Genomic DNA, 18,206 nt, shown 5'->3' with positions numbered 1-18,206 from the left:
AAGTGCTTCATTTGGCAGCTGATTTAAATAGCCAACGCTTGACAGCCTCTTTCGCTTACGGCCATACCACCCTGGAAATGCCCGATCTCATCTGAACTCGGAAGTAAAGCAGGGTCGGGCCTGGTTAGTACTTGGATGGGAGACCGCCTGGGAATACCAGGTGCTGTAAGCTTTTCGAAGTGCTTCATTTGGCAGCTGATTTAAATAGCCAACGCTTGACAGCCTCTTTCGCTTACGGCCATACCACCCTGGAAATGCCCGATCTCATCTGAACTCGGAAGTAAAGCAGGGTCGGGCCTGGTTAGTACTTGGATGGGAGACCGCCTGGGAATACCAGGTGCTGTAAGCTTTTCGAAGTGCTTCATTTGGCAGCTGATTTAAATAGCCAACGCTTGACAGCCTCTTTCGCTTACGGCCATACCACCCTGGAAATGCCCGATCTCATCTGAACTCGGAAGTAAAGCAGGGTCGGGCCTGGTTAGTACTTGGATGGGAGACCGCCTGGGAATACCAGGTGCTGTAAGCTTTTCGAAGTGCTTCATTTGGCAGCTGATTTAAATAGCCAACGCTTGACAGCCTCTTTCGCTTACGGCCATACCACCCTGGAAATGCCCGATCTCATCTGAACTCGGAAGTAAAGCAGGGTCGGGCCTGGTTAGTACTTGGATGGGAGACCGCCTGGGAATACCAGGTGCTGTAAGCTTTTCGAAGTGCTTCATTTGGCAGCTGATTTAAATAGCCAACGCTTGACAGCCTCTTTCGCTTACGGCCATACCACCCTGGAAATGCCCGATCTCATCTGAACTCGGAAGTAAAGCAGGGTCGGGCCTGGTTAGTACTTGGATGGGAGACCGCCTGGGAATACCAGGTGCTGTAAGCTTTTCGAAGTGCTTCATTTGGCAGCTGATTTAAATAGCCAACGCTTGACAGCCTCTTTCGCTTACGGCCATACCACCCTGGAAATGCCCGATCTCATCTGAACTCGGAAGTAAAGCAGGGTCGGGCCTGGTTAGTACTTGGATGGGAGACCGCCTGGGAATACCAGGTGCTGTAAGCTTTTCGAAGTGCTTCATTTGGCAGCTGATTTAAATAGCCAACGCTTGACAGCCTCTTTCGCTTACGGCCATACCACCCTGGAAATGCCCGATCTCATCTGAACTCGGAAGTAAAGCAGGGTCGGGCCTGGTTAGTACTTGGATGGGAGACCGCCTGGGAATACCAGGTGCTGTAAGCTTTTCGAAGTGCTTCATTTGGCAGCTGATTTAAATAGCCAACGCTTGACAGCCTCTTTCGCTTACGGCCATACCACCCTGGAAATGCCCGATCTCATCTGAACTCGGAAGTAAAGCAGGGTCGGGCCTGGTTAGTACTTGGATGGGAGACCGCCTGGGAATACCAGGTGCTGTAAGCTTTTCGAAGTGCTTCATTTGGCAGCTGATTTAAATAGCCAACGCTTGACAGCCTCTTTCGCTTACGGCCATACCACCCTGGAAATGCCCGATCTCATCTGAACTCGGAAGTAAAGCAGGGTCGGGCCTGGTTAGTACTTGGATGGGAGACCGCCTGGGAATACCAGGTGCTGTAAGCTTTTCGAAGTGCTTCATTTGGCAGCTGATTTAAATAGCCAACGCTTGACAGCCTCTTTCGCTTACGGCCATACCACCCTGGAAATGCCCGATCTCATCTGAACTCGGAAGTAAAGCAGGGTCGGGCCTGGTTAGTACTTGGATGGGAGACCGCCTGGGAATACCAGGTGCTGTAAGCTTTTCGAAGTGCTTCATTTGGCAGCTGATTTAAATAGCCAACGCTTGACAGCCTCTTTCGCTTACGGCCATACCACCCTGGAAATGCCCGATCTCATCTGAACTCGGAAGTAAAGCAGGGTCGGGCCTGGTTAGTACTTGGATGGGAGACCGCCTGGGAATACCAGGTGCTGTAAGCTTTTCGAAGTGCTTCATTTGGCAGCTGATTTAAATAGCCAACGCTTGACAGCCTCTTTCGCTTACGGCCATACCACCCTGGAAATGCCCGATCTCATCTGAACTCGGAAGTAAAGCAGGGTCGGGCCTGGTTAGTACTTGGATGGGAGACCGCCTGGGAATACCAGGTGCTGTAAGCTTTYCGAAGTGCTTCATTTGGCAGCTGATTTAAATAGCCAACGCTTGACAGCCTCTTTCGCTTACGGCCATACCACCCTGGAAATGCCCGATCTCATCTGAACTCGGAAGTAAAGCAGGGTCGGGCCTGGTTAGTACTTGGATGGGAGACCGCCTGGGAATACCAGGTGCTGTAAGCTTTTCGAAGTGCTTCATTTGGCAGCTGATTTAAATAGCCAACGCTTGACAGCCTCTTTCGCTTACGGCCATACCACCCTGGAAATGCCCGATCTCATCTGAACTCGGAAGTAAAGCAGGGTCGGGCCTGGTTAGTACTTGGATGGGAGACCGCCTGGGAATACCAGGTGCTGTAAGCTTTTCGAAGTGCTTCATTTGGCAGCTGATTTAAATAGCCAACGCTTGACAGCCTCTTTCGCTTACGGCCATACCACCCTGGAAATGCCCGATCTCATCTGAACTCGGAAGTAAAGCAGGGTCGGGCCTGGTTAGTACTTGGATGGGAGACCGCCTGGGAATACCAGGTGCTGTAAGCTTTTCGAAGTGCTTCATTTGGCAGCTGATTTAAATAGCCAACGCTTGACAGCCTCTTTCGCTTACGGCCATACCACCCTGGAAATGCCCGATCTCATCTGAACTCGGAAGTAAAGCAGGGTCGGGCCTGGTTAGTACTTGGATGGGAGACCGCCTGGGAATACCAGGTGCTGTAAGCTTTTCGAAGTGCTTCATTTGGCAGCTGATTTAAATAGCCAACGCTTGACAGCCTCTTTCGCTTACGGCCATACCACCCTGGAAATGCCCGATCTCATCTGAACTCGGAAGTAAAGCAGGGTCGGGCCTGGTTAGTACTTGGATGGGAGACCGCCTGGGAATACCAGGTGCTGTAAGCTTTTCGAAGTGCTTCATTTGGCAGCTGATTTAAATAGCCAACGCTTGACAGCCTCTTTCGCTTACGGCCATACCACCCTGGAAATGCCCGATCTCATCTGAACTCGGAAGTAAAGCAGGGTCGGGCCTGGTTAGTACTTGGATGGGAGACCGCCTGGGAATACCAGGTGCTGTAAGCTTTTCGAAGTGCTTCATTTGGCAGCTGATTTAAATAGCCAACGCTTGACAGCCTCTTTCGCTTACGGCCATACCACCCTGGAAATGCCCGATCTCATCTGAACTCGGAAGTAAAGCAGGGTCGGGCCTGGTTAGTACTTGGATGGGAGACCGCCTGGGAATACCAGGTGCTGTAAGCTTTTCGAAGTGCTTCATTTGGCAGCTGATTTAAATAGCCAACGCTTGACAGCCTCTTTCGCTTACGGCCATACCACCCTGGAAATGCCCGATCTCATCTGAACTCGGAAGTAAAGCAGGGTCGGGCCTGGTTAGTACTTGGATGGGAGACCGCCTGGGAATACCAGGTGCTGTAAGCTTTYCGAAGTGCTTCATTTGGCAGCTGATTTAAATAGCCAACGCTTGACAGCCTCTTTCGCTTACGGCCATACCACCCTGGAAATGCCCGATCTCATCTGAACTCGGAAGTAAAGCAGGGTCGGGCCTGGTTAGTACTTGGATGGGAGACCGCCTGGGAATACCAGGTGCTGTAAGCTTTTCGAAGTGCTTCATTTGGCAGCTGATTTAAATAGCCAACGCTTGACAGCCTCTTTCGCTTACGGCCATACCACCCTGGAAATGCCCGATCTCATCTGAACTCGGAAGTAAAGCAGGGTCGGGCCTGGTTAGTACTTGGATGGGAGACCGCCTGGGAATACCAGGTGCTGTAAGCTTTTCGAAGTGCTTCATTTGGCAGCTGATTTAAATAGCCAACGCTTGACAGCCTCTTTCGCTTACGGCCATACCACCCTGGAAATGCCCGATCTCATCTGAACTCGGAAGTAAAGCAGGGTCGGGCCTGGTTAGTACTTGGATGGGAGACCGCCTGGGAATACCAGGTGCTGTAAGCTTTTCGAAGTGCTTCATTTGGCAGCTGATTTAAATAGCCAACGCTTGACAGCCTCTTTCGCTTACGGCCATACCACCCTGGAAATGCCCGATCTCATCTGAACTCGGAAGTAAAGCAGGGTCGGGCCTGGTTAGTACTTGGATGGGAGACCGCCTGGGAATACCAGGTGCTGTAAGCTTTTCGAAGTGCTTCATTTGGCAGCTGATTTAAATAGCCAACGCTTGACAGCCTCTTTCGCTTACGGCCATACCACCCTGGAAATGCCCGATCTCATCTGAACTCGGAAGTAAAGCAGGGTCGGGCCTGGTTAGTACTTGGATGGGAGACCGCCTGGGAATACCAGGTGCTGTAAGCTTTTCGAAGTGCTTCATTTGGCAGCTGATTTAAATAGCCAACGCTTGACAGCCTCTTTCGCTTACGGCCATACCACCCTGGAAATGCCCGATCTCATCTGAACTCGGAAGTAAAGCAGGGTCGGGCCTGGTTAGTACTTGGATGGGAGACCGCCTGGGAATACCAGGTGCTGTAAGCTTTTCGAAGTGCTTCATTTGGCAGCTGATTTAAATAGCCAACGCTTGACAGCCTCTTTCGCTTACGGCCATACCACCCTGGAAATGCCCGATCTCATCTGAACTCGGAAGTAAAGCAGGGTCGGGCCTGGTTAGTACTTGGATGGGAGACCGCCTGGGAATACCAGGTGCTGTAAGCTTTTCGAAGTGCTTCATTTGGCAGCTGATTTAAATAGCCAACGCTTGACAGCCTCTTTCGCTTACGGCCATACCACCCTGGAAATGCCCGATCTCATCTGAACTCGGAAGTAAAGCAGGGTCGGGCCTGGTTAGTACTTGGATGGGAGACCGCCTGGGAATACCAGGTGCTGTAAGCTTTTCGAAGTGCTTCATTTGGCAGCTGATTTAAATAGCCAACGCTTGACAGCCTCTTTCGCTTACGGCCATACCACCCTGGAAATGCCCGATCTCATCTGAACTCGGAAGTAAAGCAGGGTCGGGCCTGGTTAGTACTTGGATGGGAGACCGCCTGGGAATACCAGGTGCTGTAAGCTTTTCGAAGTGCTTCATTTGGCAGCTGATTTAAATAGCCAACGCTTGACAGCCTCTTTCGCTTACGGCCATACCACCCTGGAAATGCCCGATCTCATCTGAACTCGGAAGTAAAGCAGGGTCGGGCCTGGTTAGTACTTGGATGGGAGACCGCCTGGGAATACCAGGTGCTGTAAGCTTTTCGAAGTGCTTCATTTGGCAGCTGATTTAAATAGCCAACGCTTGACAGCCTCTTTCGCTTACGGCCATACCACCCTGGAAATGCCCGATCTCATCTGAACTCGGAAGTAAAGCAGGGTCGGGCCTGGTTAGTACTTGGATGGGAGACCGCCTGGGAATACCAGGTGCTGTAAGCTTTTCGAAGTGCTTCATTTGGCAGCTGATTTAAATAGCCAACGCTTGACAGCCTCTTTCGCTTACGGCCATACCACCCTGGAAATGCCCGATCTCATCTGAACTCGGAAGTAAAGCAGGGTCGGGCCTGGTTAGTACTTGGATGGGAGACCGCCTGGGAATACCAGGTGCTGTAAGCTTTTCGAAGTGCTTCATTTGGCAGCTGATTTAAATAGCCAACGCTTGACAGCCTCTTTCGCTTACGGCCATACCACCCTGGAAATGCCCGATCTCATCTGAACTCGGAAGTAAAGCAGGGTCGGGCCTGGTTAGTACTTGGATGGGAGACCGCCTGGGAATACCAGGTGCTGTAAGCTTTTCGAAGTGCTTCATTTGGCAGCTGATTTAAATAGCCAACGCTTGACAGCCTCTTTCGCTTACGGCCATACCACCCTGGAAATGCCCGATCTCATCTGAACTCGGAAGTAAAGCAGGGTCGGGCCTGGTTAGTACTTGGATGGGAGACCGCCTGGGAATACCAGGTGCTGTAAGCTTTCGAAGTGCTTCATTTGGCAGCTGATTTAAATAGCCAACGCTTGACAGCCTCTTTCGCTTACGGCCATACCACCCTGGAAATGCCCGATCTCATCTGAACTCGGAAGTAAAGCAGGGTCGGGCCTGGTTAGTACTTGGATGGGAGACCGCCTGGGAATACCAGGTGCTGTAAGCTTTTCGAAGTGCTTCATTTGGCAGCTGATTTAAATAGCCAACGCTTGACAGCCTCTTTCGCTTACGGCCATACCACCCTGGAAATGCCCGATCTCATCTGAACTCGGAAGTAAAGCAGGGTCGGGCCTGGTTAGTACTTGGATGGGAGACCGCCTGGGAATACCAGGTGCTGTAAGCTTTTCGAAGTGCTTCATTTGGCAGCTGATTTAAATAGCCAACGCTTGACAGCCTCTTTCGCTTACGGCCATACCACCCTGGAAATGCCCGATCTCATCTGAACTCGGAAGTAAAGCAGGGTCGGGCCTGGTTAGTACTTGGATGGGAGACCGCCTGGGAATACCAGGTGCTGTAAGCTTTTCGAAGTGCTTCATTTGGCAGCTGATTTAAATAGCCAACGCTTGACAGCCTCTTTCGCTTACGGCCATACCACCCTGGAAATGCCCGATCTCATCTGAACTCGGAAGTAAAGCAGGGTCGGGCCTGGTTAGTACTTGGATGGGAGACCGCCTGGGAATACCAGGTGCTGTAAGCTTTCGAAGTGCTTCATTTGGCAGCTGATTTAAATAGCCAACGCTTGACAGCCTCTTTCGCTTACGGCCATACCACCCTGGAAATGCCCGATCTCATCTGAACTCGGAAGTAAAGCAGGGTCGGGCCTGGTTAGTACTTGGATGGGAGACCGCCTGGGAATACCAGGTGCTGTAAGCTTTTCGAAGTGCTTCATTTGGCAGCTGATTTAAATAGCCAACGCTTGACAGCCTCTTTCGCTTACGGCCATACCACCCTGGAAATGCCCGATCTCATCTGAACTCGGAAGTAAAGCAGGGTCGGGCCTGGTTAGTACTTGGATGGGAGACCGCCTGGGAATACCAGGTGCTGTAAGCTTTTCGAAGTGCTTCATTTGGCAGCTGATTTAAATAGCCAACGCTTGACAGCCTCTTTCGCTTACGGCCATACCACCCTGGAAATGCCCGATCTCATCTGAACTCGGAAGTAAAGCAGGGTCGGGCCTGGTTAGTACTTGGATGGGAGACCGCCTGGGAATACCAGGTGCTGTAAGCTTTTCGAAGTGCTTCATTTGGCAGCTGATTTAAATAGCCAACGCTTGACAGCCTCTTTCSCTTACGGCCATACCACCCTGGAAATGCCCGATCTCATCTGAACTCGGAAGTAAAGCAGGGTCGGGCCTGGTTAGTACTTGGATGGGAGACCGCCTGGGAATACCAGGTGCTGTAAGCTTTTCGAAGTGCTTCATTTGGCAGCTGATTTAAATAGCCAACGCTTGACAGCCTCTTTCGCTTACGGCCATACCACCCTGGAAATGCCCGATCTCATCTGAACTCGGAAGTAAAGCAGGGTCGGGCCTGGTTAGTACTTGGATGGGAGACCGCCTGGGAATACCAGGTGCTGTAAGCTTTTCGAAGTGCTTCATTTGGCAGCTGATTTAAATAGCCAACGCTTGACAGCCTCTTTCGCTTACGGCCATACCACCCTGGAAATGCCCGATCTCATCTGAACTCGGAAGTAAAGCAGGGTCGGGCCTGGTTAGTACTTGGATGGGAGACCGCCTGGGAATACCAGGTGCTGTAAGCTTTTCGAAGTGCTTCATTTGGCAGCTGATTTAAATAGCCAACGCTTGACAGCCTCTTTCGCTTACGGCCATACCACCCTGGAAATGCCCGATCTCATCTGAACTCGGAAGTAAAGCAGGGTCGGGCCTGGTTAGTACTTGGATGGGAGACCGCCTGGGAATACCAGGTGCTGTAAGCTTTTCGAAGTGCTTCATTTGGCAGCTGATTTAAATAGCCAACGCTTGACAGCCTCTTTCGCTTACGGCCATACCACCCTGGAAATGCCCGATCTCATCTGAACTCGGAAGTAAAGCAGGGTCGGGCCTGGTTAGTACTTGGATGGGAGACCGCCTGGGAATACCAGGTGCTGTAAGCTTTTCGAAGTGCTTCATTTGGCAGCTGATTTAAATAGCCAACGCTTGACAGCCTCTTTCGCTTACGGCCATACCACCCTGGAAATGCCCGATCTCATCTGAACTCGGAAGTAAAGCAGGGTCGGGCCTGGTTAGTACTTGGATGGGAGACCGCCTGGGAATACCAGGTGCTGTAAGCTTTTCGAAGTGCTTCATTTGGCAGCTGATTTAAATAGCCAACGCTTGACAGCCTCTTTCSCTTACGGCCATACCACCCTGGAAATGCCCGATCTCATCTGAACTCGGAAGTAAAGCAGGGTCGGGCCTGGTTAGTACTTGGATGGGAGACCGCCTGGGAATACCAGGTGCTGTAAGCTTTTCGAAGTGCTTCATTTGGCAGCTGATTTAAATAGCCAACGCTTGACAGCCTCTTTCGCTTACGGCCATACCACCCTGGAAATGCCCGATCTCATCTGAACTCGGAAGTAAAGCAGGGTCGGGCCTGGTTAGTACTTGGATGGGAGACCGCCTGGGAATACCAGGTGCTGTAAGCTTTTCGAAGTGCTTCATTTGGCAGCTGATTTAAATAGCCAACGCTTGACAGCCTCTTTCGCTTACGGCCATACCACCCTGGAAATGCCCGATCTCATCTGAACTCGGAAGTAAAGCAGGGTCGGGCCTGGTTAGTACTTGGATGGGAGACCGCCTGGGAATACCAGGTGCTGTAAGCTTTTCGAAGTGCTTCATTTGGCAGCTGATTTAAATAGCCAACGCTTGACAGCCTCTTTCGCTTACGGCCATACCACCCTGGAAATGCCCGATCTCATCTGAACTCGGAAGTAAAGCAGGGTCGGGCCTGGTTAGTACTTGGATGGGAGACCGCCTGGGAATACCAGGTGCTGTAAGCTTTTCGAAGTGCTTCATTTGGCAGCTGATTTAAATAGCCAACGCTTGACAGCCTCTTTCSCTTACGGCCATACCACCCTGGAAATGCCCGATCTCATCTGAACTCGGAAGTAAAGCAGGGTCGGGCCTGGTTAGTACTTGGATGGGAGACCGCCTGGGAATACCAGGTGCTGTAAGCTTTYCGAAGTGCTTCATTTGGCAGCTGATTTAAATAGCCAACGCTTGACAGCCTCTTTCGCTTACGGCCATACCACCCTGGAAATGCCCGATCTCATCTGAACTCGGAAGTAAAGCAGGGTCGGGCCTGGTTAGTACTTGGATGGGAGACCGCCTGGGAATACCAGGTGCTGTAAGCTTTTCGAAGTGCTTCATTTGGCAGCTGATTTAAATAGCCAACGCTTGACAGCCTCTTTCGCTTACGGCCATACCACCCTGGAAATGCCCGATCTCATCTGAACTCGGAAGTAAAGCAGGGTCGGGCCTGGTTAGTACTTGGATGGGAGACCGCCTGGGAATACCAGGTGCTGTAAGCTTTTCGAAGTGCTTCATTTGGCAGCTGATTTAAATAGCCAACGCTTGACAGCCTCTTTCGCTTACGGCCATACCACCCTGGAAATGCCCGATCTCATCTGAACTCGGAAGTAAAGCAGGGTCGGGCCTGGTTAGTACTTGGATGGGAGACCGCCTGGGAATACCAGGTGCTGTAAGCTTTTCGAAGTGCTTCATTTGGCAGCTGATTTAAATAGCCAACGCTTGACAGCCTCTTTCGCTTACGGCCATACCACCCTGGAAATGCCCGATCTCATCTGAACTCGGAAGTAAAGCAGGGTCGGGCCTGGTTAGTACTTGGATGGGAGACCGCCTGGGAATACCAGGTGCTGTAAGCTTTCCGAAGTGCTTCATTTGGCAGCTGATTTAAATAGCCAACGCTTGACAGCCTCTTTCGCTTACGGCCATACCACCCTGGAAATGCCCGATCTCATCTGAACTCGGAAGTAAAGCAGGGTCGGGCCTGGTTAGTACTTGGATGGGAGACCGCCTGGGAATACCAGGTGCTGTAAGCTTTTCGAAGTGCTTCATTTGGCAGCTGATTTAAATAGCCAACGCTTGACAGCCTCTTTCGCTTACGGCCATACCACCCTGGAAATGCCCGATCTCATCTGAACTCGGAAGTAAAGCAGGGTCGGGCCTGGTTAGTACTTGGATGGGAGACCGCCTGGGAATACCAGGTGCTGTAAGCTTTTCGAAGTGCTTCATTTGGCAGCTGATTTAAATAGCCAACGCTTGACAGCCTCTTTCGCTTACGGCCATACCACCCTGGAAATGCCCGATCTCATCTGAACTCGGAAGTAAAGCAGGGTCGGGCCTGGTTAGTACTTGGATGGGAGACCGCCTGGGAATACCAGGTGCTGTAAGCTTTTCGAAGTGCTTCATTTGGCAGCTGATTTAAATAGCCAACGCTTGACAGCCTCTTTCGCTTACGGCCATACCACCCTGGAAATGCCCGATCTCATCTGAACTCGGAAGTAAAGCAGGGTCGGGCCTGGTTAGTACTTGGATGGGAGACCGCCTGGGAATACCAGGTGCTGTAAGCTTTTCGAAGTGCTTCATTTGGCAGCTGATTTAAATAGCCAACGCTTGACAGCCTCTTTCGCTTACGGCCATACCACCCTGGAAATGCCCGATCTCATCTGAACTCGGAAGTAAAGCAGGGTCGGGCCTGGTTAGTACTTGGATGGGAGACCGCCTGGGAATACCAGGTGCTGTAAGCTTTTCGAAGTGCTTCATTTGGCAGCTGATTTAAATAGCCAACGCTTGACAGCCTCTTTCGCTTACGGCCATACCACCCTGGAAATGCCCGATCTCATCTGAACTCGGAAGTAAAGCAGGGTCGGGCCTGGTTAGTACTTGGATGGGAGACCGCCTGGGAATACCAGGTGCTGTAAGCTTTTCGAAGTGCTTCATTTGGCAGCTGATTTAAATAGCCAACGCTTGACAGCCTCTTTCGCTTACGGCCATACCACCCTGGAAATGCCCGATCTCATCTGAACTCGGAAGTAAAGCAGGGTCGGGCCTGGTTAGTACTTGGATGGGAGACCGCCTGGGAATACCAGGTGCTGTAAGCTTTTCGAAGTGCTTCATTTGGCAGCTGATTTAAATAGCCAACGCTTGACAGCCTCTTTCGCTTACGGCCATACCACCCTGGAAATGCCCGATCTCATCTGAACTCGGAAGTAAAGCAGGGTCGGGCCTGGTTAGTACTTGGATGGGAGACCGCCTGGGAATACCAGGTGCTGTAAGCTTTTCGAAGTGCTTCATTTGGCAGCTGATTTAAATAGCCAACGCTTGACAGCCTCTTTCGCTTACGGCCATACCACCCTGGAAATGCCCGATCTCATCTGAACTCGGAAGTAAAGCAGGGTCGGGCCTGGTTAGTACTTGGATGGGAGACCGCCTGGGAATACCAGGTGCTGTAAGCTTTTCGAAGTGCTTCATTTGGCAGCTGATTTAAATAGCCAACGCTTGACAGCCTCTTTCGCTTACGGCCATACCACCCTGGAAATGCCCGATCTCATCTGAACTCGGAAGTAAAGCAGGGTCGGGCCTGGTTAGTACTTGGATGGGAGACCGCCTGGGAATACCAGGTGCTGTAAGCTTTTCGAAGTGCTTCATTTGGCAGCTGATTTAAATAGCCAACGCTTGACAGCCTCTTTCGCTTACGGCCATACCACCCTGGAAATGCCCGATCTCATCTGAACTCGGAAGTAAAGCAGGGTCGGGCCTGGTTAGTACTTGGATGGGAGACCGCCTGGGAATACCAGGTGCTGTAAGCTTTTCGAAGTGCTTCATTTGGCAGCTGATAGACTTCCCCGGGTCACAGCTTCGCTGCCATTATTTTTTCTCGCCTTCAAGGCATTGTTTCTGTCGGTGCTGTGTCGATGCCAGCTGAGCTGCGCTCGGTCCCTGGTGCTGCGCCTGTTTTAAATAGCTGTCTTAAGCTGTTGGTGTGCCACAAAAAAAAAAAAAAAAAAAAAAAAAAAAAAAAAAAGTCAGTTTTCACCGGGGGTCTTATTATTCACCTAGAAGGGCAGGGATTTTTCTTCCAGCAGTCTGGTGTCAGCGGCTGGCTACCAGGCTGGCCTTGGAGATCAGTCTGCCATCTTTCACCTGCTTATTTCTCACCTCGTGCACCACAATGTGCCAGCATATTCTGTGAAAGAGAGCTTAAAATCTGCTGTGTACCAAGCTCGGATTCCCACTGGCTCATTGAGAAAAAAGAAGTTCTCTAGATCCACTTAGCCTTTCCATATACCCTAGGAACGCCTTGATCAATCCTAAAAACTTTCTATTCAGGGACCATAGAAAGCGTATTGACTCAATGTATCTCAATGTGGTATGGAAACAGCTCAAACCAGGACCGCAAAGCACTTCAAAGAGTTGTGCGATTAGCTGAGCGCATCTCAATGTCTGCTCTCCCCTCCTAGCAGGACATCCATCTCAAACGCTGTAAAAATAGAACTGTTAAAATCTGTAAGGACTTAAATCACCCTGGTAATTACCTATCCACTTTGCTTCCATCTGGTAAGCTTTTCTGTAGCTTGATGGCAAAAACTGAGAGACTTAGGAGGAGCTTCTTTCCCCAGGCCATCAGGCTTCTAAATTCTAACCCGGTGTTATACATCACTTGACTCTACGTATATATCACTGTATTAGTCATATCTATAAGCTACCTCATATTGCTGCTATTCTTATTACTTTGTATAATTTTATCATTATTTTTTGCACATATTTTTCTTATTATTATTTAATTTTTGTTTATCTATACTTGCACTGTCTCTGGAGCGGACCTGACCTTCATTCACTGCTGGTCATACTTTGTATTATTATTTATGTGACAAATAAAACTCTTGACTTGACTTGATTCTCCTCAGTTTGGATGAGACGTTTTGCAGACGGCCAGTGAACTCGCTTTCCAGTTTATAACCCTCAATCTCTTCCAAGAGCAGGTCTGCAGAAATGGGACGAAAGTCTAAAGTCTGCCCTGATGATATACCCCCACCAGCCCAACAGAAAAGTGCCATAACTATACTCAACTCAGGGCGGGAACATAGTCCGGGTAGGAGTACTTTTGTGAGACGTAGGCTTCCAGAGGTCTGGGGGGTGTAGGATCTTTGGCCACCCCTTGCCTGGGGGCCGGGTCGGGGAAGTGGTGCCGGCTGAGCAGGAGACTACCTTCTCCTCCTCTTCCCCCCCCACCAGCTTGCTGAGATCTATGAGCTGGGACTGGATGCACTCTGTAGTAAGCATGCAGCAAGGTTCAGCACACAGACACTCGGCTTCTGGGCCAACTGGTTCCCAATCATCGTCTTCCGACCACGGTAACCGAGACACCACAGGAACCGCCCATTAATTCGATTGCAACCACGCAACTACTCCTGAGCAACAACTCCTGAGTCACTTTTCGATGCTTTGCTCTTCCCATGGCCTCTTTCCGGCCAGAGACAGAGAGCTCTGTGTGCTGCTTCAGGTGTCTGTCTAGACGGGCCGGTGTTCTGCAACAGCTGGGCACCCGGCACAGCATCTTACGTGTGTCCTTATTGCCAGCGCTGAGCGAGAGCAAAAGCCTCTTCTCTTCCGAGTTTGTCACCTTGTCAACCGCTAACAGGTGCGACAAGAGCCGGCTGTAGACTGAAGCAGAGTGTACATTCAGCCATGACCATCCAAGATCAATGCTGCAGGGAAAGACTTACACACTGAGGGGAATGGTTTAAAAGGAGGCGGCAGAGGCATCCACTTCCGAGTCATGACGCTGGTGACACTTCTTAAAGGGGAAAACATCCACCCCTGAACCAGGGGTATAAACCGATACCTTCAAGATCCCCTTGGTCCAATGCATGGATAAGCTGTAACTACTTTTGGGGGATTTCCCCATTCCTCTTTCAAAGGAACCATGTGTGTCCAAGGAACAACGCACCGTTTGGGCAGCTTTACTGCGCCAGCCGTCGGAGCTTTTACACAGCCTTTTTCTTTCTCTTTCCCACAAAGGGATGGTATGAGCCCCATCGAACACGCACCATTTTGGCAGCTTTACTGTGCCAGCCGTGGGAGCTTTTGCACAGCTTTTTTTCCTTCTCTTTCCCACAAAGGGATGGTATGAGCCCTATCGAAAACGCACCGTTTTGGGCAGCTTTACTGCACCAGCCGCTGAAGCTTGAGCACTGCTTTTCCTTTTTCAAAGTGTTTAGTAAAACCCCACCAAACACACACACCTTTTTGGGCAGCTTTACTGCGCCAGCCATGGGAGCTTTTGCACGGCTTTTCCCTTTTTCAAAAAGAATCGTAGAACCTGATCGAACATGCACTTTTTCAGGACATTTAGTGGGCGTCATTGTGCCCACCAGTCATTAGACCAGCCATCTTCCAACTGGACCATGATAGCTCGCTAGAAAGACCAACAATCCCACAAACTGGCCTAGTCGTTCCAGACGCTTGCTAGAAAGACCCACCACCGTGCAAACTCACTGCACTAGCTCTCACTTGACCAAAGCTTGCCCGGGGACCCACACCCTTCCCAGGGAGCCAGGGTCCACGTTAGGGGGGCTGGAACCACTGAGCTCAATATCCCACAAATCACACCCCTTCTGCCCAGGGACCCACACCCTTTCTGGGGCCATCGCCAGCCCCACAGGGTTCTCTTGATTGACACCTGTTCTCCAGCAGTGCCCGAGCACCCCACTTTTAAGCCCGGGAACATGGACTTAGAGAAAAAGCATGTGCTAGTTGTTCTGTTGGTGACCCACCTGGTTGTGGGGCACCACCCTCTCCACCACCTTAATGTACTGTGGTTCAGATAGCTGGGGTGCACCAGCCTTTCCCAGTTCAACTACCTATGGCAGTGCTCAAATTTTGAGGTGGCTGGGGTGCACCAACGACGCGTAGTTCTAGCAACAGATAATATAGGAGTTCAAACAAGTTTTCTGGGACAGCTAGTCTACGTACAGACCCCTTGGTTCTTTCCCAACCATGCCGGGATGCACGACCAAATGCTCGCCAGAAACGGATGCAACTGCTCGGGCAGATGGCTTGGCCATAGACCCCTGCTTCTTTCCCATTGAGCCAGGATGCGCAACCAAAGGCTCACGGGAAAAAGATGCACCTGCTTGGGCAGATCAGCCTGGTTATAGCTCCCCTGGTTCTTTCCTATTTGGCCAGAACGCACAGCCAAAGGCTCGCAGGAAACAGACACAGCTGCTCAGGCAGACGGCTTGGCCATTGATCCCCTGCTTTTTTGCCATTGAGCCAGGACCCACGGCTGACGGCTTGCAAGAAACAGACACTTTTACTCGGGCAGACCAGCCTGCCCTTAGACCACCTGCTTTTTTCCATTGTGCCAGGACGCGCGGCCAAAGGCTAGCGGGAAATGGATGCACCTGCTCGGTCAGACCAGCCTGGCCTTAGAACCCCTGCTTTTTTCCCAATCGTGCCAAGAGGTGCGGCCGAAGGCTCACGGGAAATGGACACACCTGTTCGGGCAGACCAGCCTGGCCTTAGAACCCTCTGGTTTGTTTAACCGCACAACTATCAACAAACAAAGTCCACAATTTCATGACGTCCCCAAAATCCTGATGGCAGGTCAGAGGCATTTGGCATCAGGCACGTACTTCCAGGCGCAGGACATCTCGACAGGTTGGTCAGGAAAGATTATTTCCCACCGACAGTGGTGGAAAGAGTACTGAGAAAGCATACTTAAGTAAAAATACCATTACTTGCATAAAAAATATAGTGAGAGTAGAATAAATGTACCTGTTGCAAATATTACTCAAAGTAAAAGTACTCATGAGTAGTGAATACTGAGTATTATGCTGTTAAAAGTTGATACATTTACATGTAATTTGTTGATGTGTGTATTCCCTAACATTCTGTAGTGCATTTAGTTATGGCCCAGCAGGCACACAATGTCATAAGACGCTAATATTAGATTAGATTTAGGTTGTGATGTCAGGTGAACAAAATTCAATGTCTAGTCAGCGTCTAAGAACAACATTATTTTGATGTCCAATAATGACATCAAATAACGTTGTTATTTGGTTGATTTTAGGTTGTTAGAAAGTGACCAAAATCCAATGTCGAGCCAACATCTTAAACCAACATCATATTGACGTCAAACACTGACATTTATTCATCAGTTATAGCAACCAAAATTCAACGTCTGATAGATGTCATGGTGAAAACGTAGACACAACATCAAGCTCACAACATCATTAGACGTTGAAATTTGGTTGGTTTTAGGTTGGACATTGGACAGTGACATCGGGCTGACTTTGAGTTTGGATGTAAACCTGATTTTCAATTACAAACAAAATGCACCATCTCCACGACCTTAGGGTACAATTTCAATCTGACAGCATGTTGACGTCTTGTGCCTGCTGGGCCACAATTAAGGCCAGTTCGGTCATCATACTGTAAATATCCATCATCTTCTCATCAGTGACATGCATCTAAAACAGGGGTGCCCATACTCGGTCCTGGAGGGCCGGTGTCCAGCAAAGTTTATTTCCAATCCCAATTAGACTCACCTGGACTAGCTAATCAATCTCATACTAGGCTTTCTAGAAACATCCATGCAGGTTTGTTGAGGCAAGTTGGAGCTAAAATCTGCAGGACATCGGCCCTTCAGGATTGTGGCTGTTTCTCAATATGCGTTCTTCAGCGGTCTTGCGTCCTCGTGTTCTCGTGCAACGTCATCATCAGCTGCCAAAGTTCAGTTCCAATACTCAAGACCGCAAGAACAGAGGATGCGTGAAACTTCCCGGATGTGATCTTGATATCGAGGATTCACCGATGCAGACTTGAGCACCAAACTTGCTCAGCAAAAAAGTGCAGCTTTTTATTTAGATTTATTATTAAAGTTCAGAGATTTAACTTATTTAGCTCAGGAGTTTCCCTAAATGAAACAGTAAAAGTAAACATTACAATGGACATCTTAATAAAGGAATAAACACATTAAGGGTGTTTGTTTGCTGAAATTCGTATTAAAATCAGTTTTATTTATATTGTGCAGAGTATATTTGTAATGTTTTTATGCAAAGTATATATTTTTAAAAGGGGGAAAACAATAAATTGTTGTATGAATGCTGTAATGTTTAAATAATTTACCATTTAAAACGCGTGAAGGTCATGTGACCATCAGGAAGAACACAGCATCTCATTTCTCAAAGGACGCATTCTCTGCCCTCATGGTCTCCTGAGTTTGTTCTTCCAAGGACACCTGGCAAGACCGTTCTCCACAAGAACGCAAGTCCATTCTCTGTGTTCTTTGACTTGAGAAACAGCCCGTGTTTGGGCATCCCTAATCTAAACAGTCTCTGGGTCAATGCCCAGGTAGGAGGCGACGTTCTTGCGACCTTGCGCAACGTTCACTGAAAGTTCTCTAAAGGTAATGAAAGTTCAGAACCTTTACAGAACATTAGGGATGTTCTTAAAATGTTCTCTTTTAGTCATATAATAACGTTTCCAATATGACTTGAGGATGACATTCTGTTTTGGTCCTGCTATGGTCACATAATAACGTTACAAAGAGAACCTTTCTAACATTAACAGAACGTTTTCACATGGTCTTCCTTTAGTCATATAATAATGTTTCCAAAATGACTTGAGGAGGATGTTCTGTTTTGGTCATTCCATGGTCACATAATAACATTACAAAGAGAACCTTTCTATCATTAACAGAACGTTTTCCGATGGTCCTCCTTTAGTCATATAATAACGTTTTGAATATTACTTTAGGAGGATGTTCTGTTTTAGCCGTTCTATGGTCACATAATAACGTTACAAAAGCACTCCCGTAACACTAATTCTAATGCTCGTGGTCTCAAAATTCAAAAGCAAACACGTAAAACTTGTCTTCGATGTTCATCGTGCTCTGAATGAGCGTTATAACTGTAGTGTAGCGTGTAACTGCTTCATTCTGGAGGGTTAAAATAAAAAACAGACTCGTCTCTGGCAGTCGATTCCTGTCTTCAAGTCAATTCCAGCACAATGTCCATTGAGGAATAGAGGAATCGACTATTTTGGAGTCAACACCCTAATCCCTAAGCAACGGCACTCAATCTGGCTGTCAACAAAGCTGCTCATGCGGCTGCTTTCGCCAATTTCAGGTAAGTTTAGTCCTTAAAAGCACTCGAATA

At 49.3% G+C, this 18,206-nt stretch overlaps 67 non-coding genes across 67 annotated transcripts; all 67 read left to right on the top strand.

Annotated features, from left to right (window-relative positions):
• Positions 1 to 53: 53 nt before the first annotated feature.
• Positions 54 to 172, top strand: LOC137491596 (5S ribosomal RNA). The gene has a single exon (XR_011011568.1). It is a non-coding gene; the product is annotated as a 5S ribosomal RNA (ribosomal RNA).
• Positions 173 to 230: 58 nt separating this feature from the next.
• On the top strand, positions 231 to 349 carry LOC137493637 (5S ribosomal RNA). The gene has a single exon (XR_011013612.2). It is a non-coding gene; the product is annotated as a 5S ribosomal RNA (ribosomal RNA).
• A 58-nt stretch (positions 350 to 407) lies between these two features.
• On the top strand, positions 408 to 526 carry LOC137491595 (5S ribosomal RNA). Its single transcript, XR_011011567.1, has one exon. It is a non-coding gene; the product is annotated as a 5S ribosomal RNA (ribosomal RNA).
• Positions 527 to 584: 58 nt separating this feature from the next.
• LOC137491593 (5S ribosomal RNA) lies at positions 585 to 703 on the top strand. The gene has a single exon (XR_011011565.1). It is a non-coding gene; the product is annotated as a 5S ribosomal RNA (ribosomal RNA).
• Positions 704 to 761: 58 nt separating this feature from the next.
• Positions 762 to 880, top strand: LOC137492824 (5S ribosomal RNA). The gene has a single exon (XR_011012797.2). It is a non-coding gene; the product is annotated as a 5S ribosomal RNA (ribosomal RNA).
• A 58-nt stretch (positions 881 to 938) lies between these two features.
• LOC137493949 (5S ribosomal RNA) lies at positions 939 to 1,057 on the top strand. The gene has a single exon (XR_011013924.2). It is a non-coding gene; the product is annotated as a 5S ribosomal RNA (ribosomal RNA).
• Positions 1,058 to 1,115: 58 nt separating this feature from the next.
• On the top strand, positions 1,116 to 1,234 carry LOC137494145 (5S ribosomal RNA). The gene has a single exon (XR_011014120.2). It is a non-coding gene; the product is annotated as a 5S ribosomal RNA (ribosomal RNA).
• A 58-nt stretch (positions 1,235 to 1,292) lies between these two features.
• Positions 1,293 to 1,411, top strand: LOC137491592 (5S ribosomal RNA). Its single transcript, XR_011011564.1, has one exon. It is a non-coding gene; the product is annotated as a 5S ribosomal RNA (ribosomal RNA).
• Positions 1,412 to 1,469: 58 nt separating this feature from the next.
• LOC137491591 (5S ribosomal RNA) lies at positions 1,470 to 1,588 on the top strand. Its single transcript, XR_011011563.1, has one exon. It is a non-coding gene; the product is annotated as a 5S ribosomal RNA (ribosomal RNA).
• A 58-nt stretch (positions 1,589 to 1,646) lies between these two features.
• LOC137491590 (5S ribosomal RNA) lies at positions 1,647 to 1,765 on the top strand. The gene has a single exon (XR_011011562.1). It is a non-coding gene; the product is annotated as a 5S ribosomal RNA (ribosomal RNA).
• A 58-nt stretch (positions 1,766 to 1,823) lies between these two features.
• On the top strand, positions 1,824 to 1,942 carry LOC137493513 (5S ribosomal RNA). The gene has a single exon (XR_011013485.2). It is a non-coding gene; the product is annotated as a 5S ribosomal RNA (ribosomal RNA).
• Positions 1,943 to 2,000: 58 nt separating this feature from the next.
• Positions 2,001 to 2,119, top strand: LOC137491589 (5S ribosomal RNA). The gene has a single exon (XR_011011561.1). It is a non-coding gene; the product is annotated as a 5S ribosomal RNA (ribosomal RNA).
• Positions 2,120 to 2,177: 58 nt separating this feature from the next.
• Positions 2,178 to 2,296, top strand: LOC137495264 (5S ribosomal RNA). Its single transcript, XR_011015184.1, has one exon. It is a non-coding gene; the product is annotated as a 5S ribosomal RNA (ribosomal RNA).
• A 58-nt stretch (positions 2,297 to 2,354) lies between these two features.
• On the top strand, positions 2,355 to 2,473 carry LOC137495263 (5S ribosomal RNA). The gene has a single exon (XR_011015183.1). It is a non-coding gene; the product is annotated as a 5S ribosomal RNA (ribosomal RNA).
• Positions 2,474 to 2,531: 58 nt separating this feature from the next.
• Positions 2,532 to 2,650, top strand: LOC137495262 (5S ribosomal RNA). The gene has a single exon (XR_011015182.1). It is a non-coding gene; the product is annotated as a 5S ribosomal RNA (ribosomal RNA).
• A 58-nt stretch (positions 2,651 to 2,708) lies between these two features.
• Positions 2,709 to 2,827, top strand: LOC137495261 (5S ribosomal RNA). The gene has a single exon (XR_011015181.1). It is a non-coding gene; the product is annotated as a 5S ribosomal RNA (ribosomal RNA).
• Positions 2,828 to 2,885: 58 nt separating this feature from the next.
• On the top strand, positions 2,886 to 3,004 carry LOC137495260 (5S ribosomal RNA). Its single transcript, XR_011015180.1, has one exon. It is a non-coding gene; the product is annotated as a 5S ribosomal RNA (ribosomal RNA).
• Positions 3,005 to 3,062: 58 nt separating this feature from the next.
• Positions 3,063 to 3,181, top strand: LOC137493680 (5S ribosomal RNA). The gene has a single exon (XR_011013655.2). It is a non-coding gene; the product is annotated as a 5S ribosomal RNA (ribosomal RNA).
• A 58-nt stretch (positions 3,182 to 3,239) lies between these two features.
• LOC137495258 (5S ribosomal RNA) lies at positions 3,240 to 3,358 on the top strand. Its single transcript, XR_011015178.1, has one exon. It is a non-coding gene; the product is annotated as a 5S ribosomal RNA (ribosomal RNA).
• A 58-nt stretch (positions 3,359 to 3,416) lies between these two features.
• LOC137493803 (5S ribosomal RNA) lies at positions 3,417 to 3,535 on the top strand. Its single transcript, XR_011013777.2, has one exon. It is a non-coding gene; the product is annotated as a 5S ribosomal RNA (ribosomal RNA).
• A 58-nt stretch (positions 3,536 to 3,593) lies between these two features.
• LOC137494103 (5S ribosomal RNA) lies at positions 3,594 to 3,712 on the top strand. Its single transcript, XR_011014078.2, has one exon. It is a non-coding gene; the product is annotated as a 5S ribosomal RNA (ribosomal RNA).
• Positions 3,713 to 3,770: 58 nt separating this feature from the next.
• On the top strand, positions 3,771 to 3,889 carry LOC137495257 (5S ribosomal RNA). Its single transcript, XR_011015177.1, has one exon. It is a non-coding gene; the product is annotated as a 5S ribosomal RNA (ribosomal RNA).
• Positions 3,890 to 3,947: 58 nt separating this feature from the next.
• LOC137495256 (5S ribosomal RNA) lies at positions 3,948 to 4,066 on the top strand. Its single transcript, XR_011015176.1, has one exon. It is a non-coding gene; the product is annotated as a 5S ribosomal RNA (ribosomal RNA).
• Positions 4,067 to 4,124: 58 nt separating this feature from the next.
• LOC137493971 (5S ribosomal RNA) lies at positions 4,125 to 4,243 on the top strand. Its single transcript, XR_011013946.2, has one exon. It is a non-coding gene; the product is annotated as a 5S ribosomal RNA (ribosomal RNA).
• Positions 4,244 to 4,301: 58 nt separating this feature from the next.
• On the top strand, positions 4,302 to 4,420 carry LOC137495255 (5S ribosomal RNA). Its single transcript, XR_011015175.1, has one exon. It is a non-coding gene; the product is annotated as a 5S ribosomal RNA (ribosomal RNA).
• A 58-nt stretch (positions 4,421 to 4,478) lies between these two features.
• On the top strand, positions 4,479 to 4,597 carry LOC137495254 (5S ribosomal RNA). Its single transcript, XR_011015174.1, has one exon. It is a non-coding gene; the product is annotated as a 5S ribosomal RNA (ribosomal RNA).
• Positions 4,598 to 4,655: 58 nt separating this feature from the next.
• LOC137495253 (5S ribosomal RNA) lies at positions 4,656 to 4,774 on the top strand. The gene has a single exon (XR_011015173.1). It is a non-coding gene; the product is annotated as a 5S ribosomal RNA (ribosomal RNA).
• A 58-nt stretch (positions 4,775 to 4,832) lies between these two features.
• LOC137495252 (5S ribosomal RNA) lies at positions 4,833 to 4,951 on the top strand. Its single transcript, XR_011015172.1, has one exon. It is a non-coding gene; the product is annotated as a 5S ribosomal RNA (ribosomal RNA).
• A 58-nt stretch (positions 4,952 to 5,009) lies between these two features.
• Positions 5,010 to 5,128, top strand: LOC137495251 (5S ribosomal RNA). The gene has a single exon (XR_011015171.1). It is a non-coding gene; the product is annotated as a 5S ribosomal RNA (ribosomal RNA).
• Positions 5,129 to 5,186: 58 nt separating this feature from the next.
• Positions 5,187 to 5,305, top strand: LOC137493746 (5S ribosomal RNA). Its single transcript, XR_011013721.2, has one exon. It is a non-coding gene; the product is annotated as a 5S ribosomal RNA (ribosomal RNA).
• A 58-nt stretch (positions 5,306 to 5,363) lies between these two features.
• LOC137495250 (5S ribosomal RNA) lies at positions 5,364 to 5,482 on the top strand. Its single transcript, XR_011015170.1, has one exon. It is a non-coding gene; the product is annotated as a 5S ribosomal RNA (ribosomal RNA).
• Positions 5,483 to 5,540: 58 nt separating this feature from the next.
• On the top strand, positions 5,541 to 5,659 carry LOC137495249 (5S ribosomal RNA). The gene has a single exon (XR_011015169.1). It is a non-coding gene; the product is annotated as a 5S ribosomal RNA (ribosomal RNA).
• Positions 5,660 to 5,717: 58 nt separating this feature from the next.
• Positions 5,718 to 5,836, top strand: LOC137493866 (5S ribosomal RNA). Its single transcript, XR_011013841.2, has one exon. It is a non-coding gene; the product is annotated as a 5S ribosomal RNA (ribosomal RNA).
• A 58-nt stretch (positions 5,837 to 5,894) lies between these two features.
• LOC137495247 (5S ribosomal RNA) lies at positions 5,895 to 6,013 on the top strand. The gene has a single exon (XR_011015167.1). It is a non-coding gene; the product is annotated as a 5S ribosomal RNA (ribosomal RNA).
• Positions 6,014 to 6,070: 57 nt separating this feature from the next.
• LOC137495246 (5S ribosomal RNA) lies at positions 6,071 to 6,189 on the top strand. The gene has a single exon (XR_011015166.1). It is a non-coding gene; the product is annotated as a 5S ribosomal RNA (ribosomal RNA).
• Positions 6,190 to 6,247: 58 nt separating this feature from the next.
• On the top strand, positions 6,248 to 6,366 carry LOC137493490 (5S ribosomal RNA). The gene has a single exon (XR_011013462.2). It is a non-coding gene; the product is annotated as a 5S ribosomal RNA (ribosomal RNA).
• Positions 6,367 to 6,424: 58 nt separating this feature from the next.
• Positions 6,425 to 6,543, top strand: LOC137493674 (5S ribosomal RNA). The gene has a single exon (XR_011013649.2). It is a non-coding gene; the product is annotated as a 5S ribosomal RNA (ribosomal RNA).
• A 58-nt stretch (positions 6,544 to 6,601) lies between these two features.
• Positions 6,602 to 6,720, top strand: LOC137495245 (5S ribosomal RNA). Its single transcript, XR_011015165.1, has one exon. It is a non-coding gene; the product is annotated as a 5S ribosomal RNA (ribosomal RNA).
• A 57-nt stretch (positions 6,721 to 6,777) lies between these two features.
• Positions 6,778 to 6,896, top strand: LOC137495244 (5S ribosomal RNA). The gene has a single exon (XR_011015164.1). It is a non-coding gene; the product is annotated as a 5S ribosomal RNA (ribosomal RNA).
• A 58-nt stretch (positions 6,897 to 6,954) lies between these two features.
• LOC137495243 (5S ribosomal RNA) lies at positions 6,955 to 7,073 on the top strand. The gene has a single exon (XR_011015163.1). It is a non-coding gene; the product is annotated as a 5S ribosomal RNA (ribosomal RNA).
• Positions 7,074 to 7,131: 58 nt separating this feature from the next.
• Positions 7,132 to 7,250, top strand: LOC137495242 (5S ribosomal RNA). The gene has a single exon (XR_011015162.1). It is a non-coding gene; the product is annotated as a 5S ribosomal RNA (ribosomal RNA).
• Positions 7,251 to 7,308: 58 nt separating this feature from the next.
• LOC137495241 (5S ribosomal RNA) lies at positions 7,309 to 7,427 on the top strand. Its single transcript, XR_011015161.2, has one exon. It is a non-coding gene; the product is annotated as a 5S ribosomal RNA (ribosomal RNA).
• Positions 7,428 to 7,485: 58 nt separating this feature from the next.
• On the top strand, positions 7,486 to 7,604 carry LOC137495240 (5S ribosomal RNA). The gene has a single exon (XR_011015160.1). It is a non-coding gene; the product is annotated as a 5S ribosomal RNA (ribosomal RNA).
• A 58-nt stretch (positions 7,605 to 7,662) lies between these two features.
• On the top strand, positions 7,663 to 7,781 carry LOC137495239 (5S ribosomal RNA). Its single transcript, XR_011015159.1, has one exon. It is a non-coding gene; the product is annotated as a 5S ribosomal RNA (ribosomal RNA).
• Positions 7,782 to 7,839: 58 nt separating this feature from the next.
• LOC137495238 (5S ribosomal RNA) lies at positions 7,840 to 7,958 on the top strand. The gene has a single exon (XR_011015158.1). It is a non-coding gene; the product is annotated as a 5S ribosomal RNA (ribosomal RNA).
• A 58-nt stretch (positions 7,959 to 8,016) lies between these two features.
• Positions 8,017 to 8,135, top strand: LOC137495236 (5S ribosomal RNA). Its single transcript, XR_011015156.1, has one exon. It is a non-coding gene; the product is annotated as a 5S ribosomal RNA (ribosomal RNA).
• Positions 8,136 to 8,193: 58 nt separating this feature from the next.
• LOC137495235 (5S ribosomal RNA) lies at positions 8,194 to 8,312 on the top strand. The gene has a single exon (XR_011015155.1). It is a non-coding gene; the product is annotated as a 5S ribosomal RNA (ribosomal RNA).
• A 58-nt stretch (positions 8,313 to 8,370) lies between these two features.
• LOC137495234 (5S ribosomal RNA) lies at positions 8,371 to 8,489 on the top strand. Its single transcript, XR_011015154.2, has one exon. It is a non-coding gene; the product is annotated as a 5S ribosomal RNA (ribosomal RNA).
• A 58-nt stretch (positions 8,490 to 8,547) lies between these two features.
• On the top strand, positions 8,548 to 8,666 carry LOC137493745 (5S ribosomal RNA). The gene has a single exon (XR_011013720.2). It is a non-coding gene; the product is annotated as a 5S ribosomal RNA (ribosomal RNA).
• A 58-nt stretch (positions 8,667 to 8,724) lies between these two features.
• On the top strand, positions 8,725 to 8,843 carry LOC137495233 (5S ribosomal RNA). The gene has a single exon (XR_011015153.1). It is a non-coding gene; the product is annotated as a 5S ribosomal RNA (ribosomal RNA).
• A 58-nt stretch (positions 8,844 to 8,901) lies between these two features.
• On the top strand, positions 8,902 to 9,020 carry LOC137495232 (5S ribosomal RNA). The gene has a single exon (XR_011015152.1). It is a non-coding gene; the product is annotated as a 5S ribosomal RNA (ribosomal RNA).
• A 58-nt stretch (positions 9,021 to 9,078) lies between these two features.
• Positions 9,079 to 9,197, top strand: LOC137495231 (5S ribosomal RNA). Its single transcript, XR_011015151.2, has one exon. It is a non-coding gene; the product is annotated as a 5S ribosomal RNA (ribosomal RNA).
• Positions 9,198 to 9,255: 58 nt separating this feature from the next.
• LOC137493728 (5S ribosomal RNA) lies at positions 9,256 to 9,374 on the top strand. Its single transcript, XR_011013703.2, has one exon. It is a non-coding gene; the product is annotated as a 5S ribosomal RNA (ribosomal RNA).
• A 58-nt stretch (positions 9,375 to 9,432) lies between these two features.
• On the top strand, positions 9,433 to 9,551 carry LOC137494043 (5S ribosomal RNA). Its single transcript, XR_011014018.2, has one exon. It is a non-coding gene; the product is annotated as a 5S ribosomal RNA (ribosomal RNA).
• A 58-nt stretch (positions 9,552 to 9,609) lies between these two features.
• On the top strand, positions 9,610 to 9,728 carry LOC137495230 (5S ribosomal RNA). The gene has a single exon (XR_011015150.1). It is a non-coding gene; the product is annotated as a 5S ribosomal RNA (ribosomal RNA).
• A 58-nt stretch (positions 9,729 to 9,786) lies between these two features.
• On the top strand, positions 9,787 to 9,905 carry LOC137495229 (5S ribosomal RNA). The gene has a single exon (XR_011015149.1). It is a non-coding gene; the product is annotated as a 5S ribosomal RNA (ribosomal RNA).
• A 58-nt stretch (positions 9,906 to 9,963) lies between these two features.
• On the top strand, positions 9,964 to 10,082 carry LOC137494042 (5S ribosomal RNA). The gene has a single exon (XR_011014017.2). It is a non-coding gene; the product is annotated as a 5S ribosomal RNA (ribosomal RNA).
• A 58-nt stretch (positions 10,083 to 10,140) lies between these two features.
• On the top strand, positions 10,141 to 10,259 carry LOC137493744 (5S ribosomal RNA). The gene has a single exon (XR_011013719.2). It is a non-coding gene; the product is annotated as a 5S ribosomal RNA (ribosomal RNA).
• A 58-nt stretch (positions 10,260 to 10,317) lies between these two features.
• On the top strand, positions 10,318 to 10,436 carry LOC137495228 (5S ribosomal RNA). The gene has a single exon (XR_011015148.1). It is a non-coding gene; the product is annotated as a 5S ribosomal RNA (ribosomal RNA).
• Positions 10,437 to 10,494: 58 nt separating this feature from the next.
• Positions 10,495 to 10,613, top strand: LOC137492840 (5S ribosomal RNA). The gene has a single exon (XR_011012813.2). It is a non-coding gene; the product is annotated as a 5S ribosomal RNA (ribosomal RNA).
• Positions 10,614 to 10,671: 58 nt separating this feature from the next.
• On the top strand, positions 10,672 to 10,790 carry LOC137495227 (5S ribosomal RNA). The gene has a single exon (XR_011015147.1). It is a non-coding gene; the product is annotated as a 5S ribosomal RNA (ribosomal RNA).
• Positions 10,791 to 10,848: 58 nt separating this feature from the next.
• LOC137493743 (5S ribosomal RNA) lies at positions 10,849 to 10,967 on the top strand. Its single transcript, XR_011013718.2, has one exon. It is a non-coding gene; the product is annotated as a 5S ribosomal RNA (ribosomal RNA).
• A 58-nt stretch (positions 10,968 to 11,025) lies between these two features.
• On the top strand, positions 11,026 to 11,144 carry LOC137495225 (5S ribosomal RNA). Its single transcript, XR_011015145.1, has one exon. It is a non-coding gene; the product is annotated as a 5S ribosomal RNA (ribosomal RNA).
• Positions 11,145 to 11,202: 58 nt separating this feature from the next.
• On the top strand, positions 11,203 to 11,321 carry LOC137495224 (5S ribosomal RNA). The gene has a single exon (XR_011015143.1). It is a non-coding gene; the product is annotated as a 5S ribosomal RNA (ribosomal RNA).
• A 58-nt stretch (positions 11,322 to 11,379) lies between these two features.
• On the top strand, positions 11,380 to 11,498 carry LOC137495223 (5S ribosomal RNA). The gene has a single exon (XR_011015142.1). It is a non-coding gene; the product is annotated as a 5S ribosomal RNA (ribosomal RNA).
• A 58-nt stretch (positions 11,499 to 11,556) lies between these two features.
• Positions 11,557 to 11,675, top strand: LOC137495222 (5S ribosomal RNA). Its single transcript, XR_011015141.1, has one exon. It is a non-coding gene; the product is annotated as a 5S ribosomal RNA (ribosomal RNA).
• Positions 11,676 to 11,733: 58 nt separating this feature from the next.
• LOC137495221 (5S ribosomal RNA) lies at positions 11,734 to 11,852 on the top strand. Its single transcript, XR_011015140.1, has one exon. It is a non-coding gene; the product is annotated as a 5S ribosomal RNA (ribosomal RNA).
• The last annotated feature ends 6,354 nt before the right edge of the window (positions 11,853 to 18,206 follow it).

Source organism: Danio rerio, chromosome 4 (genome assembly GCF_049306965.1).
Source record: "Danio rerio strain Tuebingen ecotype United States chromosome 4, GRCz12tu, whole genome shotgun sequence".
In the NCBI taxonomy this organism is placed as follows: Eukaryota; Metazoa; Chordata; class Actinopteri; order Cypriniformes; family Danionidae; genus Danio; species Danio rerio.
The sequence above is the reverse complement of the archived record's forward strand: the minus strand, read 5'-3'. Positions and strand labels throughout refer to the sequence as shown.